Source organism: Dendrobates tinctorius, unplaced genomic scaffold (genome assembly GCF_039654945.1).
Source record: "Dendrobates tinctorius isolate UK_male_01 unplaced genomic scaffold, ASM3965494v1 ptg000155l, whole genome shotgun sequence".
Taxonomy (NCBI): Eukaryota; Metazoa; Chordata; class Amphibia; order Anura; family Dendrobatidae; genus Dendrobates; species Dendrobates tinctorius.
Genome location: NW_027361822.1, coordinates 20,296,103 through 20,310,412, shown reverse-complemented (window position 1 = coordinate 20,310,412; position 14,310 = coordinate 20,296,103). Strand labels below are relative to the sequence as shown.

Sequence of the window (14,310 nt, the reverse complement as noted above, 5' to 3'; positions counted from 1 at the left end):
GTCACCCAGACTACTTGCATTATAACTCTTCATCAATTTTTCTCTGCCATACATGTCCAGGGAGATTAACTACAGTGCCATAGGTTGCACACTTCTTGATTATGTTGCGCACCGTGGACAAAGGAACATCAAAAACTCTGGAGACTGTGGGAACTTTTAACCTTGCGATTGTTGATATTGTTTAACAATTTTGGTTCTCAAGTCCTCAGGCAGTTCTCTTCTCTTCTTTCTCTTCATCATGCTTATTGTGGCACACACAATGCAAAGATTTTGTCAACGTCTCCCTTTTTATCCAGTTTCAGGTGTGATTTTCATATTGCCCACGTCTGTTACTTGCCACAGATGTGATTAAATAAGAATCACTTGTTTGAAACAAAATTGCTTACCCACAATTTTGGGAAATTGCCAACAATTATGAGGTTGTGTGTGAAATTATGTCCAATTTGCCTTTAATTTTTTTGTTTCAATAAGCACAAATGAAGTAAACATATGTATAACAAAACGTGAGTAATTGTAATAATTTTCTGGGAGAAATACTGCATTTTATGGAACAATTTCAAGGGTTCCAACACTTTCGGTTATGAGTCATGACTGTATATAAAATTATTTCAAATGTGTTACTAAGCTTACTTTTTCAGTTTATTTTTTACCTATTTACAATAAAGTATGAGCTTAATTTAAAAGTTTTACATTACGTACAGTATGGCAATTTTTTTTATACAAGATAATGAAACTTTTAATTTAAAAGTATAGTAAAAGTAATATATAGGAATACTAATGTTTAAGTGAAATGACAGGTGAAACTTTTTTATGCATAACTGAAGAAGGTGGAGATCCATATAGTGTGCAAATTCCTTGAGGTAGGAAAGAAAGTGGTGTTTCTGAAACGCTGAAATTCTTGGCCTGTCTCAGCATCCGCCCCATTAACAATGATGTTACTGCAGTCCAGGAGGTAGAGTTTGTACATGTTTATCGCGAGAGTGGTCTCAGTGCTTTTATGACCATCCTTGATCATAACAATGTCTCTGTATAATAAAAAGATCATCTTTGCATAATAAAAAAATGCTGTATTGTATTTTTTTTTTTTCATGATCGCTACTATGGGCAATGGTGAGGGACCGCCATGGAGGCTAATGTAGCCCCCCCCCCCCTTATTACAGCTTGTTCATGGCAGAATTTTTTTAATCAGATAGTTTTTATTAAAAGTTTTGGAAATGACAGGCATGTACAACTTACAACATGTTGTCAAACATTCCCTTCCCCCATAACACCCCCCTCCCTTTGTCCGATGGCATGGACTGGTACTTAGCGAATAAACCCAATTCTATCACACAACCATATCATATGAGAAACGGCGAGCAACAACCGACAGGAGACCACCTCCAGGGCCCACCCACTAATCCAGAAGATTCGAGGCAGCCAGGCTGGGAACCTTCAACCATCCCTCCCATATTTTCCCAAAAATATGCGGCACACCCCTCCTAAGGTACACAGACTTTTCCCTATATAATATTTGGTTCAACCTATTAATATATTCTTTTCTTGAGGGGATTTTGGCAGAAATCCAGTGATTAGCTATCAGCTTTCGGGCCACAAATAGCATTCTGGCCACAGCAATTTTAAGGTATTGATCCCCTCCCACCTCATCAACATAACCCAGAACACAAATCATGGGGTCCCTGGGAATATCCTGTCCCGTGACCAAGTGTATAAGGCCAAGGACCACGATCCAAAATATCTGCAGGCAAGAGCATGTCCACAACATATGTAAAATGTCCGCATTATCTATCGTGCACTTGGGGCACCTTGAATCCAACCGCAACCCTCTATTGAACAACCATTCGGGAGACCTGTATGTCCTATAGAGGACATATAGCTGAGACAGGCGGCCAGGCTCACTAAGAGATAATCTGGGAATCATCTGTAGAATCGAGTCCCACTGTTCCGCTGATATCGTACCCAGCTGTTGTTCCCACTTTATCAGTGCACTAATAGGATGCCTTGACAGGACCTGTCCAAGTAAGCCACCATACACCATTGAAATCAGTCCCCTGGTGGACCCCTGCATACCAAGCCTAAGGATAAGGACGTCGTGGTGTATGGTTAGGTCAACTTTTTTGCTCTGCACCATATACGCGTGACGCAGCTGCAAATATTGATAAAACATAGAACGTAGGAGGGGAAATTCCCGTCCCAATTGCTCGAAAGTTTTAAAAACCCCTCCCTCCACCAGCTGCGACACCCACCATATGCCAATCCGCCTCCAGTGAGCAAAGCCTCTGAGCGTTTTCATACATGGCAAATGCTGATTGTCCCATATGGGGGAGTACTTTGTAAGACCGCGTATTCCTCTCAGCTGTCTCAGCTTATCCCATACTCTAACCATTAGAAGCACCGTAGGGAACCTGAATGCAAGGGATCGAAATCTACCCGACTCCAGACTCGACACCAGTGATCCCCGTCCCACTAGAAATTGAAGGATCTTCTGACCTCCCACCAAATCCACCAACTCGCCCTCCATCCCTCCTGCTACATGCTGGCACTGGGAAGACAAAAAATAAAGCCATGGGTTGGGCAACGCAAGTCCCCCCTCATCTTTAGGTTTTTGCAAGTGTTCAAGTTTAATTCTCGCGCCTTGTTTCAGCCAAACGAGCTCTCTAAAAATCATATTAATTTTATGAAACCTGTTCTGGGGAAGCCAGACAGGGGAGTTATGAAGGACATATAAGAGTTGCGGCATAACTACCATCTTCAACAGATTCACTCTTCCCACAACAGAGAGGTGTAACTTTGCCCAGGCCTTAACCTTCTGTTTGATCCTGTCCAACAACGGAACAAGATTTAGACTCTCATAATCTGTCAGCTTATTGGATATTTTTATGCCCAAATATTGAAGGGACGTTGCAGCCGGCACACCTACCACACTGCAGGGGCTTGAGTCCAATGGGAGGAGCGCAGACTTCTCCCAGTTAATAACCAGACCCGAGACTTTCCCAAATACCCCAAGAAGTGTCATCGTGTTTTGTAATGATCTGTCCGCGTCCGCTAAAAATAACAACAGGTCATCCGCATATAGTGCTACCTTCTCCTCATGCTCCCCATACCGGAATCCCTCTATGCCAGCATCCAATCTTACCCTGGAAGCCAATGGCTCCATCGCGAGAGCAAACAGCAGCGGGGATAAAGGACATCCCTGCCTTGTTCCTCTATGAAGTGAAAAAGGATTAGACAACTGACCATTAGCCCTCAGTCGAGCGCTCGGCTCCGAGTACAAGAGCTTGACCCAGCCAATAAAGCCCGGGCCAAAGCCCATACAGTGAAGCGTCGCCCATAGATAGTCCCACTCCACACTATCAAATGCCTTAGCGGCGTCTAGGGACAGAACCACCCTCTTCCCGGCATTATCAGCCCTCACCTGCATATTCAGATATAATCTCCTAATATTCATAGCCGTCGATTTGTTGGGCATAAACCCCGTCTGATCGGGGTGTATTAACACAGCAACTACCTTTGAGAGTCGAATGGCCAGGACCTTCGCTAAAAGTTTAATGTCTAGCGTCAACAGGGAGATGGGCCTATACGACGCGGGCAGAGTTGGGTCCTTATCCTTTTTCAACAGCACGGCAATGACAGCTTCTCGCATAGACGGTGGGAGAACACCCCGTTCCAAGCTATCATTAAACACTGTCAATAGAGCAGGGAGCAACACCGTCCTATACCGTTTGTATACCTCAGCTGGCAACCCATCTACCCCAGGTGCCTTACCATTGGACATGGTTCCCAGAGCCTCCTCCAACTCGTCCAGACTTAGAGGTCTATCTAGAGAGCGTCTGTCCTCAGGAGTCAACCTTGGGAGATTGGCAGCCTCCAAAAAGGAAACAACATCCTCTGTCGGGGCCCTAGCATGCGAGGAATACAAGTCAGCATAAAAAGTCTCTAGAATTTTTAAAATCCCCGGTGCGTCAGTGAGCAGTCGCCCATTCACATCCTGAAGACCCGCTATAACCGCAGACCCTCTCTGTGCCGACGTCACGACAGAAAGCAAATGCCCCACACTTTCCGCACTCTCAAAATATTGAGTAGATTGAAACAGCCGTTTTTGCGCCGCCGCCTCTAATGTCTGTTTGGTCACCTTTGACTGCGCCTCCCCCAATCGCTTCCGAGTGGCAGGTGTGCTCTGTGTTGCAAGGGCCCTTTCCGCATCCTCCAGTTCCCTGAATACAAGTTGTGATTTTGCCCTGGAGGCGGTCTTTATTTTAGAAATCTCTCGTATGTACATTCCCCTTAAGTACGCCTTTAAGGCCTCCCAGACGATCCCACTAGAAGCCGAGCCTCTATTAAAATTAAGATATTCCTGCAACTCAGGGATAAAGCCGTCATTCTTATCGATTAGCTGCAGCCAAAACGGGTTAAGGCGCCAGAGAGGTCTATCATTCTTCCCGTTCCCGCCCCCCCCAAGCATGACTGAAACAGGCGAATGATCAGATACCGTTCGCGCCAAATATTTAACCTCTAAAGTTTTACCCAGCATAAGATCATCACCCAGGGCCAGATCGATGCGAGACAGGGAGGAGTGAGTAGAGGAGAAGCACGAGAATTGACGGACGCCAGGGTTACGGCATCTCCACAAGTCAGTCAAAGCTATCTCCCGCACGAGAACCCCAAATGGCGTAAGATTACCTCCCAGCCTCAGAGGCTCATGACTACCCCTATCCCAATGTGAATCCAGAATATTATTAAAATCTCCCACCACCATATGCGGAACCCCCGGAAAATCTCTCAGAATGGCCAGAACTTTATAGATAACTCTACTGCTATAAGGCGGAGGTATATATATAGATGTCAACACCAGTGGGGTGGAAAAGATTGTACAAGATAAAAGGACAAATTGCCCCTCTGTGTCCACCACCACCCGGTGGCACTTAAATTGAGTCCTGGAGTGAATCAATATACTAACCCCCCTAGAGTATTGGGAATGAGTAGAGTGAAAGCCCGCCTGTACCCATCTCTTATCCAGGATTCCCAGCGTCTCCTGTGTGAGATGCGTCTCCTGCAAACAAACAACCGCCGGCTTCTGGTCCGCTATGAAGGAGAATATGGCCTGTCGTTTTACCGGCGACTTCAACCCCCTGATATTCCAACTAAGTATCTTAAAATCAGCCATTATCGTACCATAGCATATTGCCTACCATCTCCCCCCCGGCCGTACCATAGCCAATATTGAAATGTACAAGTATGCCAAAGGACATTTTGAACCCAATCCCTCCCCCCTCCCCCCAAAGAACACTCTCCAACAATTCCTTGGGCTGAACCAAGGGTGCAACAAGTAAGGGTACTGTCGAACCCTTCCACCCCATTCAGTAGGCGCTTCAATTCCTTTTCACTACCCGCATTTGACAGGATATAACCCCACAGCACTTTGCATTTTCCCTTATCCGTACTCAGACTAAGGCCCCATAAGGACCACAAATTCTTAAAAAAACAGCATATAACAGAGTAATAAAAGAATAAATAGAAATATAACTTCTTAGGCAGTCCATTGCATCAGGACCGCAGACTTCAACCGCATGACTCCATAACAACTAAGCAGGTCAAGAAACCATCAACCACATTCCTGCTCCTTCCTCTCCTTCCTCAATTGTCGCTCGTTAAGGTCCAACCAGTCCACGGCTTCCCTGGGGTCCAGAAAAAAGTGGCTTTTATTCCAGGCCTCAACACGCAATTTAGCTGGGAAAAACATGGAGTACTTGACGCCACAGGCTCTCAGACGCTTCTTGATGTCTGTGAACTTCGCTCTCATCTTCTGAACTTCCGGCGAAAAGTCCGGGTAAAAGGAGACTCTGGATCCCTCCATTGTAAGGTCAGGGTGTTCTCTCGAGTATCTAAGGATAACGTCTCTGTCCCTGTAATGGAGGATTTTAGCCAGCACAGGTCTTGGTGGATGACCAGGGAGGGGGGGCCGAGTCGGGACTCTGTGTGCTCTTTCCACTGCATACAGGTGTGTTAGATTGTCCACACCTACTGTTTCTTTAAGCCATGTTTCAATGAAGGCAGTAGGGTTCTTTCCCTCACAGCGCTCTGGCATGCCCACAATACGAACATTATTCCGTCTGGATCTATTTTCAAGGTCATCAGTTTTAGCCCAGACAGCTGCCATATCCTTCTTGAGCTCTGTACAATGCTGTCCTGCGTCAGAGGCCGAATTCTCCACAGCACCCATACGTTTTTCCAGCTGGCTTGTTCTGTCTCTAACACTGTGCAGGTCATGTCGCACAGTCTGCATGGACTCCTGCAAAAAGCCCAGTTGTGTCAGGACATGTGAGATCGCAGTCCCACAGTGCACCACTGCCAGCATTACATCTTTGTTGGTGGGCTCGTCTGGAACTTGTAATTGCAAGGCTGTGAGGTGCTGTTTATTTTTTTCCACCAGATCACTCCAGCTAGGCTCAGCTCCCTTCCCCCCTGCACTCTAGCATGGGCAGCCTCCTCCTCCTCCCCCATTCCCGGGCTCATGTCCTCTGCCACAGTCTCCTGGTCCATATCAGAGTCCTGGAGAGACTCCTGTTCTGCCTCAGCCGTGCGGGCAAAGCGCTGCAGCCTGGCCGCCACTGCCCTGTTCCTAGCCGCGCTGTCTTCTGCGGCCTCCTCTAAGGCGCGCGCTGTGGCGGCGGCGCCATCTTGGCTCCCTGCTCCGGCCTCTCCTGCCACCCTTCTCTGACCTCTTTTCCCCATATCCTGGGGTGAAGCAGCGATCTCCGGTGCCCCGCGGTGTCTACCGACTCCGGTGCAGCCTCCAGGGGTTATACTAGCCGTGCTGTGGGGACGAAACGGCTGAATGAAGCAGGTATATGCGGGAGCTCAGCGGGCACACATCCTCCTCACATGCCGCTCAGGCCACGCCCTGTTCATGGCAGAATTTAATAAGTCCTTTGTATAATAGAGCTAGCGCTATACAAAATTTTGTGCAATCCGGTTGCGGTATATAGATGAGGTCTTTGCAGTATTGACTAGTGACAAGGAGACACTGGAACAATTCTTGCTGTACATTACTACAAAACAACAGATAGAAAAAATTACCCTAGTACATTTGAAAATAGAACTCTCTATCTTGGATAAACTATTTTATGTGCAGCATGGCAAACTACAAAAAAAACATTAGTAGGATGAGTAGAAGGTGGTTCGTTAACTAATGAAGACAATATTACAAACTGTAATTTGGTATGAAAAATACCTTGCTTCCACCTACTGATTTACTGGTTTATTATGATAGAACTTTTACTACATACACTAATACCTTCTAGTACTCGCTGCAATAAAAAAATGCTAACAATATAGTCCAATAATGAATGAGAAATCAATAATGGACAGCACTTACAAGTATATATTACTACACCAACTGAATGATAAGAAGTCACTGAAAAGAGAACACAAATGTCGAACAGTATATACTATTTCTTCATACGAGTATAAACACATAATTTAAAAACAAACATATAAAATGGGGCCTCTGAGAAGGTACATGGTATGGTGGTGAGTAGTAACATATTACAAGAATATTAAAGGTAAGAAGGAATTATTTGGGGAGTCTATATAGTAACAGTGTACAGATTGCCATCCATAATAGGACATACACCATCCCAATATATAACTGACATATTAATATGGTTCAATATGCAAGATAAATAATCATAGTATTACCTATGAGTAGATTTAATTGCAGCCAACACTAAAGACCATTCACATATGCCTCCACCTTGACGCGCGTTTCACTCCTGATTCTTCTGGGGCAGTGTGGTTTTCTTGAAAAAGGTGTCGGTGTGACTCTGAAACCTGTTGACAATAAACCATTTTTATCCAACCTTCATCTACAGATCCGGTCTTTGACATTCCAGTAGTGCAGAACAAATGCATTTCTCATGATATACTATAACTGGCTTGTTGTCTCAGGAGATACACACTATTGGTTGTATTAATTAGACAACCAGCCAAAACATCAGCTCTATATATTACCGCATATTATATTGCTGGAATGTCTGCAGTACAAACCATCACCATCATTGAATCATTTATATGGACTATGATTGAAAGACAAATTATACCCTCCTTCATTGCTCCTGACATGTTTCAACACGTCTGCGGTGTCAGCAAGGGACTATGCCGTGAATCGCCAGTAAATGGAGGCTTTTTTCAACATCCTAAACCTTCCCATAGGGCATGCTCCAATAGTGCTACTTCTCAACTCCAGTACACCCTCCTGTATACAATGACGCTCAGTTGCAGCCAATAGTGATGAGCGAGTATATTCGTTGCTCGGGAGGTTTCCGAGTATTTTGGCGTGCTCGGAGATTTAGATTTCGTCGTCTCAGTTGCATGATTTGTGGCTGCTAGATAGCTTGAATACATGTGTGGAATGCCTGTTTGTTGGGGAATATCCACATGTATTCAGCCTGTCTATAAGTTGCAAATCATGCAGCTGAGACGACGAAATCTAAATCTCCGAGCACGCCAAAATACTCGGAGACCACCCGAGCATGGAAAACCCGAGCAACAAGTATACGCGCTCATCACTTACAGCCAATCAACTGTCCTCCATTTGCGGAGGCAAGTCTAATGACATCTCTAGCCTGCCCACTGAAGTTTCTTCCTATATAGAATTGACGTCTTCTACAAAGTATCTGTCATGATTCATTTTTAGATCCGTGTCAGATTCTGGATTCTCATATATAAACTTTTTTCCTTTAAGGCCATCGGGGGTCAATATCAGTTTTTCCCCCCCGGTGGCCGCTGGTGTTATTACTTGGCTGGTCGATTTGCTGAAGCAGATGGTGACCACTCCCACATTCCTTTAAAAGGTCACCTGAGGCATCAGCTGGTGTTGGTGATACAGTTCCTTTTGGATACCAACCGTGGTGAAGTCAGGAGCGGGATGTGTGCAGTGGTGCTGCAGTTGAATTCTGATCTGGTGCCTTACTCTGCTGTTCGGTGCATTACAGCAGAGAAAGCTAAGTGTTGTTTGTCTTGCCTTGACTGTTATCTTTCCTTGGTGTTATATTAGTGTAGCAGTGGGACCAGTGTCTGCACTTGCCAATTCCCTACTGAGGGATAGGTGCAGGGCAAGTGAAGGCTAAGGTATCCTGCTCGGCGACAGGTTGAAGGAACCTCTATAGGGACATCAGGATAGACCAGGGCACAGCCTCAGGAGAGTGCAGGAGGTGTCCATTTCCCTATTCCCTATTGCAGGGTCCACCGTTGTAATTGTGTCCCCGGTGTTCCCTTGTTTGTTTGTTGTTTAGTGACCGACCGCTTGCTGGGTCGTGTCACACAGACCCAGTCACTTCGTGACAGTATCAGTGGCCATTACTGCCCGTATCTGTGGACTTAAGCTGCATTTGAACTGAAAGAACAACGTGAACAAACCCTTGAATGCTCATTTCATGATAATTTTTCAGTTTGAGCTGGCAAAATGCTCGTTTGAGTGAAATTATTTTTTGTGCCGTGCAAAAGATCTTCATTTATTTTAAGATGTAGGAGGAAGCAAAGTATTTTTTTTGACCCAATGGATTTTAAATTATTGACGAATTTGCTTTCCAAACCAACAGATACAAACTCTTTTCGCACATGCCAGTTTTCATCCACATGTGACTGGATGATCACTTTTGAGGGTGGACAGGATCATTTCAGATCCTGTTAGGAAAGTGAGACGTACAGATATCAGGATGTTCAAATTAAAACATTGTAGTTATCAACAGGACATAATGGATAGATGTTTGTGTGATCTGAGTAAGGATCAAGAGAAAAAGCGCCAAGAGGATTTAATTGGTAACCACGAATGGTATACACAGTGATATAATTTCACATGTAGTTTGGAAGCATTAGCTTCTTGTTAGGGATACTCATCCAGATGAGGGAGTTCTAAAAACCACCCATCGTGGTTTACCACCAGCCCTGCTCTAAACGTGATGAGCTTGTCAACATAGCAGGCAACACTACTGCACGAAAATTTCTATCACATCCAAAATATGAACGTTTCCATATTTGTCCTGCTGTAATTGTAATGAAAGTGATGGCCTCCAATATTCTCACTCTGGTCAAATTTTTAAAATCAAAGGCCACTATACTTACAACACTGTTTTATCATATATTTACCTACTTGCCTATGTGAGCTTTCTTATACTGATGAAAACACACAAACATAAGTCTACTACTACATCCCCCCCAAAAAAATGGACCTGTCTGTCCTGAAGCATTTCATGGAGGAAGGCCACAACACTTCACAGCTGCAATACCAGCTGAATTACAGTGTGCCATGTCTTCGAAGAGGAGAGGTAAAACTCTCGTTATTAAAAAAATAGAAATGTCATGGATTAAAAGACTGGGTACTCCGGTCCTTAATGGGATAAATATGGACTATAATCTTCTAACATTCATTTCACTGGTAAACCTACCCAAAACGTGAATAGACCAAAAGGAAACAGAAGAGTAAATAAAATATATCAAATTGTATTACTGTACATCATATTATTAATTAAAAACATATACAGTAGGGGAAATCAAGGAACAACATCAAAAACCAAAGTATAGGAAAATCATCAGCTGGAGTACTGACCAATAATCAATATAGTAAGAATCCCATATACATAAACTATATAGTGTAAAGAGTCATTAGAGACCCACATGTATGAAGATAAAGTGCATAAAAAGCATAAAGAAAAGGGCTATATTGCATAGATATCTACCAGTGATCAGTAACCCGTGGCTCCTGTGACTTCAACATACATTTCGCCAACTACCTTTGAGTCACAGGAGCCACGGAAAAATGTTGGAAAGTGTTGGCAATCTGGAAATTGTTCCAAAAAATGAATTATTTCTCCCAGAAAAATTATTGCAATTACACATGTTTTGTTATACATATGTTTACTTCATTTGTGTGTGTTGGAATAACTTAAAAAAAAACAAAAAACAGAGAGAAGGCAAATTGGACATAATTTCACACAAAACGCCCAAAATAGGCTGGAGGCTAGACAAAATTGTAACCACTTTTACAAAAATGTGGGTAAGCAACTTTGTTTCAAGCATGTGATGCTCATTCAAACTCACCTGTGGCAAGTAATAGGCATGGGCAATAAAGAAATCATATCCGATACCAGATAAAAAGGGAGGTTGATGCAATCTTTGCATTGTGTGTCTGTGTTTGCCGTACTAAGAATGGAGAACAGAAAGAGTAGAGGAAAACTGTATGAGGACTTGACAACCAAAATTATTGAAAAATAACAACAATCTCAAGGTTACAAGCCCATCTCCAGAGATCTTGATGTTCCTTTGTCCATGTCCAAATCAAAAAATTTACAGCCCATGGCACTGTAGCTAATCTTCTTGGACGGCAAAGAAAAATTGATGAAAGGTTGCCATACTGGATAGTCCGGATAGTGGATAAGCAGCCCCAATCAAGTTCCAAAGAAATTCAAGCTGTTCTGCAGGCTCAGGGTGAATCAGTGTCAGTGTGAAATACGTGTCAACATTTGAATGAACTGAAACGCTATGGCAGGAGACCCAGGAGGACCCCACTGCTGACACAGAGACATAAACAAGCTAGACTACAGTTTGCAAAATGTACGCGAGTAAGCCAAAATCCTTCTGGGAAAGCGCATAGTGGACAGATGAAACCAAGATAGACCTTTTAGGTAAAGAACTCTGGAGTGATCTTAAAATTGCTGTTGGGAGAAGGCGCACTTCACATATGAGAGACTTGGAGCAGTTTGCAAAGGAAGAATGGTCCAAAATTCCAGTTGAGAGGTGTAAGAAGCTTGTTGATGGTTATAGGAAGCAAATGATTGCAGTTATTTATTCCAAAGGGTGTGCAAGCAAATATTAAACTGAGGGTCCAAAAATTCTGTCTGGCCCATTTTGGGGGTTTTGTGTGAAATGATGTCCAATTTGCCTTTCTTTTACTCAGTTTTGTTTTTTTTGCATTATTCCAGTACACACAGGAAATAAATATGTGTATAACAAAACATGTACAATTGCAATAATTATTGGGGAGAAATACTCCATGTTCTGCAACGATTTCAATGGTGTCAACACTGTATAAGAAATTACCTTTATTTTACCCTCTTGAGATCTGGTGATTTAGCATTTTTTACTATTTATATACTTGATAGTAGCATTTGATTAAACAGTAATCTGAGCTAGCTCTAGTTGCTGCTGTTACAGGCACGTGTTGCCGGCAAAACACAGCTACTAAACCCGCTCTATGACAGCAGCATGTGACCTGTGATGAAAATATATGTCTCAGGTATTTAAAAAGGGTGTGCAGTGAAAACTTGAAAACTACTCATCAACCTATCTTTGAGACAGGTGATAAACTGCTGATCAGTGGGTGTACCATTGCTTGGAGCTTTCACCGATTGTCAGATCCAGAATCAGTCTTGGAACAAATAAAGCCAAACATCACAAAGGACCATAAGGATACGACTTGCCTACTTTGGACACAACAAACGAAGCAAGCCATGACTAGAGAAGGACATAATAGTCTGAAGACTAGAAGGAATAAGGCGAAGAGGAAGATCAGCAATCAAATGACTTGATGCAATCAAGATAATGGCTGAGAGGACCCTGGTGGACCCATCTTGGCTTGCACAAGATAATTTTCCTAGTCCTACAAAGCATTCATCCATCAAGTCACACATGGCAGAGCTGAGGGCAGGGGGCGATATCTCTGGGAATGGAGTGGTTACTGCCCCATGCCCTCGCCCAGTAATGGTCAATCTCCAGCACCTAGCTCCACCTGCAGGGGGCGCTATCTCCGGGAATGGAGGGGTTACTGCCCCCTGTGCAGCCCAGTAATGGGGAATCTCCAGCACCTACCTCCACCTGCAGGGGGCGCTATCTCCGGGAATGGAGGGGTTACTGCCCCCTGTGCAGCCCAGTAATGGGGAATCTCCAGCACCTACCTCCACCTGCAGGGGGCGCTATCTCCGGGAATGTAGGGGTTACTGCCCCCTGTGCAGCCCAGTAATGGGGAATCTCCAGCACCTACCTCCACCTGCAGGGGGCGCTATCTCCGGGAATGGAGGGGTTACTGCCCCCTGTGCAGCCCAGTAATGGGGAATCCCCAGCACCTACCTCCACCTGCAGGGGGCGCTATCTCCGGGAATGGAGGGGTTTACTGCCCCCTGTGCAGCCCAGTAATGGGGAATCTCCAGCACCTACCTCCACCTGCAGGGGGCGCTATCTCCGGGAATGGAGGGGTTACTGCCCCCTGTGCAGCCCAGTAATGGGGAATCTCCAGCACCTACCTCCACCTGCAGAGCCGCACTCCACATATATGGCTGCTCTGTGCGCACAGGACCTGGGATGAGGTCACAGGAGGGGAGGAGTCAGGGGTCACATGATCAGGGGCCTCAGTGTATGCAGGAGGACTCTGCTGTGTGTGTCATGGTGCTGGATGAGGGGAAGTTTATGTGTGCGAGTATGATGTGTATGGAGTATAGACGAGTGTGTGTGGTGCAGAGCCATGCGGTCATGATGTGCGTGGAGTTGTGTTGCTTGTACAAAGTGTGCGTAGTGTAGTGGAGCCTTGTGTGCGTCCAACTTGTGTCGAGCAGAGTCATGTGCTTGTAGGACGCGAGCGGCGCGATTACAACGTGTGTGGGGGAGAGCCATGTGCGACATTTACTGCAGGTAAGATGTGTATGGAATGAAGCCGTACTTGATTCTGAGCTTTCATTCACTCCCCACATCCGATCACAGGCTCGCTCTTGTTATCTGCACCTCAAAAACATTTCTAGAATTCGACCTTTTCTTACTTTTGACTCCACAAAAACTCTTACTGTTTCTCTTATTCATTCTCGTCTCGACTATTGTAACTCTCTTCTAATCGGTCTCCCTCTTTCCAAACTCTCCCCTCTCCAATCTGTATTGAATGCTGCAGCCAGGATCATATTCCTCGCCAATCGTTACACCGATGCCTCTACCTTGTGCCAGTCATTACACTGGCTACCCATCCACTCCAGAATCCAGTACAAACTTATTACCCTCACCACAAAGCTCTCCATGGCTCAGCACCACCCTACATCTCCTCCCTTGTTTCAGTCTACCACCCTACCTGCACCCTCCGTTCTGCTGATGACCTGAGGTTAGTATCCTCAATAATCAGAACCTCCCACTCCCGTCTCCAAGACTTTACACGTGCTGCGCCAATTCTTTGGAATGCACTTCCCAGGTCAATACGATTAGTCCCCAATCCCTACAATTTTAAGTGTGCCCTGAAAACTCATTTATTCAGACTGACCTACCACCTCAACACATTAA

The 14,310-nt window shown here is 44.8% G+C and overlaps 1 protein-coding gene across 2 annotated transcripts in view; it reads right to left on the bottom strand.

Annotated features, from left to right (window-relative positions):
• Positions 1-13,497, bottom strand: part of LOC141051035 (uncharacterized) — a 94,197-nt gene extending 80,700 nt beyond the window's left edge. The window contains exons 1-2 of one of the 2 annotated variants that reach the window (XM_073547837.1): positions 13,296-13,497; positions 7,699-7,830 (exon numbers count right to left, since the gene is read on the bottom strand). The gene's annotated coding sequence lies outside the window, so the exon portion shown is untranslated. Of the gene's footprint in view, positions 1-7,698; positions 7,831-12,864; positions 12,963-13,295 lie in introns of those variants that run through there. The other variant, XM_073547838.1, reaches the window with a different exon arrangement.
• Between the last annotated feature and the right edge of the window lie 813 nt (positions 13,498-14,310).